Source organism: Camellia sinensis, chromosome 6, assembly GCF_055761805.1.
Source record: "Camellia sinensis isolate YWXY chromosome 6, ASM5576180v1, whole genome shotgun sequence".
Taxonomy (NCBI): domain Eukaryota; kingdom Viridiplantae; phylum Streptophyta; class Magnoliopsida; order Ericales; family Theaceae; genus Camellia; species Camellia sinensis.
This window is the reverse complement of record NC_138966.1, coordinates 106655305-106662131: the sequence shown is the minus strand read 5'-3', so window position 1 is coordinate 106662131 and position 6827 is coordinate 106655305. Positions and strand designations below refer to the sequence as shown.

At 36.1% G+C, this 6827-nt stretch overlaps 1 long non-coding RNA gene across 1 annotated transcript; it reads right to left on the bottom strand.

Moving 5' to 3' along the window:
- Window positions 1-1280: 1280 nt before the first annotated feature.
- Window positions 1281-6610, bottom strand: LOC114313080 (uncharacterized). Its single transcript, XR_014332744.1, has 3 exons — window positions 5454-6610; window positions 5226-5355; window positions 1281-1560 (listed from the first exon to the last, which is right to left on the bottom strand). It is a non-coding gene; the product is annotated as an uncharacterized LOC114313080 (long non-coding RNA).
- Between the last annotated feature and the right edge of the window lie 217 nt (window positions 6611-6827).

The following is a 6827-nucleotide window of genomic DNA, read 5'->3' as shown; positions in this document are numbered from 1 at the left end:
ATCCTTCTACCCTTAACTTCACTTAGGATTGGTTTGGAAAGTAATTTTTTTGACTTTTTGATTAAAATGTAAGGTGAAATTTTGTTAAATATTTAGAAATAATTTTTTAACTTTTTATAAAAAAATATATAAAAAATAGAATGAATGAGAATCAACTTTGACTTTTTAAATATTTTTTTAACTTTTAACTGTATTAACCTCATCTTAAATGACACTTTAATCTCTTTCACCATATGATGGCCGTGGTTTGGTATTTGAGTAACCACCTTGAAAAGAGATAAATGAAAAAGATAGTGTATGGTAATACAATATAACAGAATATTTATTCATGGTAAATATATGGTATAATCTGATCGGAGATAAGACCAAATGAAATCAAATTGATAACTTTATGGATCAAAATGATAAAATTAAAACTTAAGATACTTAAATGACAAAGAATGCGCATTTTAGGGATTACAACTGTTTTTAATCTTTATTTCTCGTTATCAATATTGACAGACGTTAGAGTTATGATCAATTGATAACTTTAAGGACCAAATGATAAAATTAAAATTTAAGAGACTAAAATGATAAAGACCGCTTAGTGATTAAAATTGCCCTTTATCCTTTTCAAAAATTTAAGTGACAGGTAAAAAGAAAACTTCAACATTCTCCTCGTTTATTGTAAACAAATTTGTATAATTTTATCATAAAATTTCGTAATATGAATAATAAAATGCATAACATCACCACAAATTGACATAACAAAAAATATTGTAATCAAACCACAAATTTTGTTATATGAACCACAAAATTTTAAACATTTTGTTACTCTAATTTGTAATGAGATTACTTATTTTGTTATTGATGTTACAAAATTTTATGATAAAATTACACCATTTGTAATAAGGTGCATATAATATACAGCTTTTGAGGAGTGTGTACCATAGAATTTCCCACAAATGAACTATAAAGCACAAAAATCCAACCAAAACTTCAATTTTGGTAAAAAAAATCATTAGGAAAGCAAAACCACAAATTCAATTGTGACGTTGAATAAGCCTAGCACAGACTTCAGGAAAGCACTTGAGACAGGAAATAACAGAAATTTCAAGACAACTATTGGAAAGTGGATAACCATACTCGCATGTTTTCCAAGGAGAGTTGGGCCATCCATCTACTGGAACCAAAACCTCTGTATATGTTAGAGATCCTTGGCGAAGTTCTAACCATGCATGTGAGAGGAGGAAGCACACTCCAAAACTACTGTATAATTAGTTTTATTATCCTAGCATTCACTTCCCAATCAGTCTAGTTTCATTAAATTCAAACCATTAAAAATATTCTTCTATATAATATATGTATATATGTACTACCAAAAGTCCATAGACAATACTTAGGCTATCTTAATAAAGACTTGAAAACATCTATCATCCTAATACACATACCCTTCATATATTAGAAACATCCCACTTAAACATATCCCAGTATAATCTTCTTGCATAATGTGCCAAAAGCTCACTTCTTCAGCTTGTCGCTCATTACTCAAATTTCAACATATCCATAATTCACCAAATCCTGCCAATAAGAAAAATTAATCAGGATGTCTGTAGGAAACCTTATGATGATATATCATAACACAAATATCAAGTCCAAGAAATGAAATTTTCCTATTTATAAGTCAAATATTCATGCATATGGAAGCTCAACACTCTGACTATCAGAAAACAGTCAAATAACAAATCACAATGAAATCTAAATCATTCAACAAAATACAAGGCTTAGTTTTTTTCTTTTTTTTTTTTTGATCAACAAAAGAAGAATTTTATTGATGAACAAACATGAAGAGGTACATCAATAAAAGCAAGCAAGCCCCAACTAGGTTGGCACTGAAAAGCAAGCACGATCATATGCTATCTCAATGCCAAGAGTTGACGAGGAACCAACTCAAAGAAGATAACAAAAGCAATCAAAACACAAGCAAGCCCCAACACAGGCTGCCAAATTGCAATGACCAAAACCAACCAATCCAGCAGCAACACCCAACAAACAGCCTATCTACAGCAGGACACCATCTGAGAACAGAAAGACCACAAACTCTGATCTGCTCCAGGTTATAGATTAGATCATGAACTGAATAATGTAGACTTTTGGGTGATGATTTCATCCACATTGCAACTTTCAATTTTATCAAATCATAGAGCTCCTCCCAATTTGGTTAACACCCCATTGAAGATGCAATCATTCCTGTGCTTCCACATTGACGAAATAAGAGCAATAGGAATGGCTCTCCACATTACTTTTTCCATCTTTTAACTCTTAAGTCCATCCCACCATTGTAGCAGACCCTCTACAGAACCTAGTAATGGCCACTGCAGCCCCCATCATTTTACCATGTGAGACCATACTTTCCAAATCACAGGGCAAAAGAGTAGTACATGACATGTTGATTCCTCCTCCTCTTTACAAAAAACATAAAGAACAAGTGCTGCCATTTATACCTATCCTTTTGAGAAAAACAGCAGTTTCAATCCTGCCTCTCCATGCTAACCACCCAAAGAATTGAGCTGTGGGTGGGGCAACATTATGCCACAATAGATTTGGTGATGACAGAACAGGGCCCAAAGCAGCATCACACCACTTATAAAGAAAATACACAGTGAATTCGCTTGAGGAACATTCCCTCCACACAGCACAATCTTCATTATGATCAGAGCAAAGCTAGCAGATTGATCAATTCATCCTCCTCCCAAACAAATAAAGCTCTTGTAAAGTTAGTCACAAATATTTGAGACACATCGTTGTTAAATCTTAAATCCCTATTCTACCAACTATTTTGGGTTGAAGTCGTGACCAATTGGAAGCTTAATGTGAAAGGTTAAAGTCACGCATGGAAAATATGTCAGCGTGAACATGCCATGACATGACCGTATGACAAACAGGGTATGCATTTAAGAAAACAAAAATAAGTAAGATGACATTAGACAAGAAATATTCTAAAATAATCAAAAACTCTTCTAGGCATGAGGTTGCTTACTCGTCTGGATAATTTCTAAGCCATTTACATTTGTTCCCACTAGACCCTCAAAAATAATCAAAAGGTTTATAAGGCTACAAATTTTTTTTAGTGTGGTAAAGATTTCGGACATCTAATCACATGATCACCTAGTAGCCTAAAACATCACTGATGAGGCATGCTAGAGACCCCTAAAACATCACCTCCAAATTTTCCTCCAATGACGTGGAAAGGGGCTGGGTCTTTGATGGCTTACTCTAAATGAATCAGAAACTGACACGATGCGGACTGTTGAGATACTGACAACAATCAGTATCTTCTTAAATCTGACAAACAACTAGCTTAGAGAAAGAATAGATACAGATTAAAAAAAATAGATAAACTGAGTTGAGAGTAAGCGGACTGTTGAGGGGTGAAGGGGAGTTTGTAGTGAAAATTGAGGGGAAAAGCAGGGGAGATAGTGAGAAATCAGATAAGAAAAAATGAGAATGATTTATCCGATAAGGAAAAAAAAATGTCAAAAGGGATATATTAATATCCTTGTGTGACATTTTCACTACCATACTTTCTATTTATTTATTATCTTGTGCGTGTTGGTGCTCAAGATAAAGTGTTTTATAATTTAACCAAGTAAACATATTTTGTGTGCATGATGATAATGTGTGGAGATTTCTCCTGACATAACTTTTACACCCTGTAATTTGCCAAATCTACAAATTTAATCATGTCAAATGGCAACAGTCGCATCCACACATACACATCCTCTCCATCCCCACAGTTGAATGACCCAAGTTTAAGTGAAAATAATAGAGTAAACAAACTCAACAATATTAACAAACTAAACATATGAAGGCAATTCTCCGCAATTATTATTGTCACTTTTTCTTTTTTTTTTTCAAAAATTGACAACTTTTCTCTAACTTCTTGTTGCCATACAGATTTTCATTCAATCTGAGAGCACTCTTAATTACAGGGCATCACACTTTCATAAATCAAACTAATTGATCAGGATAAAAACACAATAGTCTACCTTTTAGAGAAAAATATATTTCATGGACAACACATTGCAACAAAAACAGGAAATGACACAATTGGTTCTAACCCACATCCACCTAGAACCTAAACATCAAAGATCAAAAGACTGGGGAGATATATGGCATCTACACCTAGAACCTAAACAATTTTCTAAACAGAATTATGAATGTGAAGAGCTTTATGAACATCATCTCAACAACTCCGATGAATAGGCATAGAGTGCCGCTGCCAACCAACTACAAAGAAGATTCCACTCTCTTCTCGGTACAATAAGTGGAAGCTAGGGGGTATATGAAGAAGGAAAAAATTAGCTAGGGATCCACAACGGCCTGGCTTCGCCAAGATGGTATTGGGTGATTTTGGCCAAGGCCACATGGCATGGCAAGATAGGTCCACACCTATGGCAGTGTCAAATTATAGTCAAAAGGCAAATACATAATTATAAACATATATAAATCCAAAGACGATATGAACTATATCTAATTGACAAAGAACTAAATTCTATCACAAGTATTAAGAGATGGAATTTATCCTCTTATTAGATATAAAAGGTGAGTTAAAACTCGACCATCCTAGGATGATGCCAACTAGGAAAGGAATTATCCAAGAGGCAGACTTCATTATAAATAGGCAACAACCTCTAGCAGTTGTCCACACACGTCATCCACCATGCCATTGTACATTAGACACCACTTACAAGAATTCCATACTTTCCTTCTCTATGATTGATGACTTAAGCATCAAAGTGGCATCCAGCCTGCCACCACCTGTCAAGCAACAGTACCGGTGTCTTATTTTGTAGAGTTCATTGTTTGTGTGCACGGGTAGATGATCATCTCTTAGTTGAAATCATATTTTCAATCGGTGTGAATTTTTTCCCTCACAGTACCCACACTAGGAGTTGTGGATATCCTTCTAACTAATTAGAGCTAAAAAGAAAATCCAGATTAGCTCTATGCCAAAGCAGCAGCCACAGGCTAGTACATTACCTCAGTAACAGGGTGGTGCTGGCAATAGTAGCAGCCAAGAAGACATGTACATTTAAGCTAATAGTAGAACATAGATATCATGCAAGGAATTTCAAATAAACCATGTTTCATAAAACATTGGCCAATAAATGTATACACAGTCAAGGCCCAAGTTGTCAAAAACATTGGCAAGTATATGCACATTGACATATATTTTGACTTACCAAGATCTTTTCAACTTGCAGAAGCTTCTTCAATCAATTTACATCCATGAGGTCCAGCTTCAGAGTAGATTCAGTTGGCTCTTTGAGTTCCACAACCACTGACGAACTAGATAATTCACACCTTTTATTCCTACAATGAAATGGTATCCCACTTATTACTCAACAAAGAATGGTACACACACATATATGATATATCAGCATTATCATTAAAGGAAACTAGAAACTTACATTAGCACAACATCAGAAAACTTTGTATTAGGACCGAGATCATAAGCTTGAGATGAGAGAACCCAAGCGCAGAGAGAGGCTTTGCGTTTAATGGGCAAATAGGATGATTTCTCCGCAACAAATTTGGTGCAGTGTACAGTAGGCCCTTGTCCCCAAACCAAACAAAAACATCTGCCAGTCAAATGAAATAAGAAAGTCCTCATTTCACAAGGATCTACTCTGATCTTCCGTGCTGGATTCTTAAATCCCCTAATTTTCCCCGAGAATGATTTGCCAGTTTCCAAGTCATAAGCGTACATACAGGTGTCGTTGTTTCGTACCAATACAAAGTACTGCCTAAAACCGCCATGTTTGTTTCGTCGACAAGCGATGCAACGCGAAGGTGTTTAGTCAAAGGGTGTTTGGTCCACTTGTTTTGAGAAACATGGTACAAATACGCTTCGTTCAAATAAGCCACAGCCACTAGAATCTTCTGTAAACCCTCGAGAGCCATACACAAAAAACGAGCGGAAGGTAGCGGCTTATCACAGCAGGTAGGTTTAGGCAGAAAACTCCATTTCTTAGTCTTAGGATCAAACACCTCAGCCCAGGTATCATTTTCAGTACCTTTGGGAACGATTTTAACATGATTACCTCCCATGACATACAATTTTCCACCCAGAACCACCGCGGCGGGGCTGTTTCTTCCAACATTCATGAGACCAGAAATCAGATTCTTCCAACGGGGCGAGGGAGAAGCAGATTTGAATCGGCGAACATCGTTAGTGGGGTGAATCTCATACATTGTTCTGCCACGACAAAATCCACCGAGGCAATAGATAGTGGAATCCAAACAAACTAAGGTGCTATCGAAATATTTCTTTCTCGAGATTGGGATGAGTTTCAATTTGTTCTTCTCTCCTCTTTTCACGCAATTGTTCCATTTCTTGCATTCATCATCGACACCACTACTCTCTTGGTTCGAAATGTCGACGGCGTACCACTTCATGTTACTTTTGTGAGTATTGGCGCGAAACCACAGCGATCTCTCGTACCGTTTTTCTTGAAAATAACTTGATGGCGACGATCGATGATGACGTCGCAGTCGACGACTTCGACGCCCTCCAAGAAGAAGATGCACGAACATGTTTGCCCTTTTACCGATCTAATGCTTATGCCTGTTTGGTTTATATGCTGGTTTAGTTTTAGTTTTAGTTTTGGTTGGGCTGTGTTTGGTTAATACCATTTGAATGAAGCTCACGTGTTCGATATTTCTCAAAACAATTGGACCAAACGCACTCTCAAGAATCAACCTAATCTTTGGAGGGGATTATTTCGGCTCGGGAGATCTATTAGCTCATGCTTGATTCACAAGAGTAATAGTGAAGTATTAAT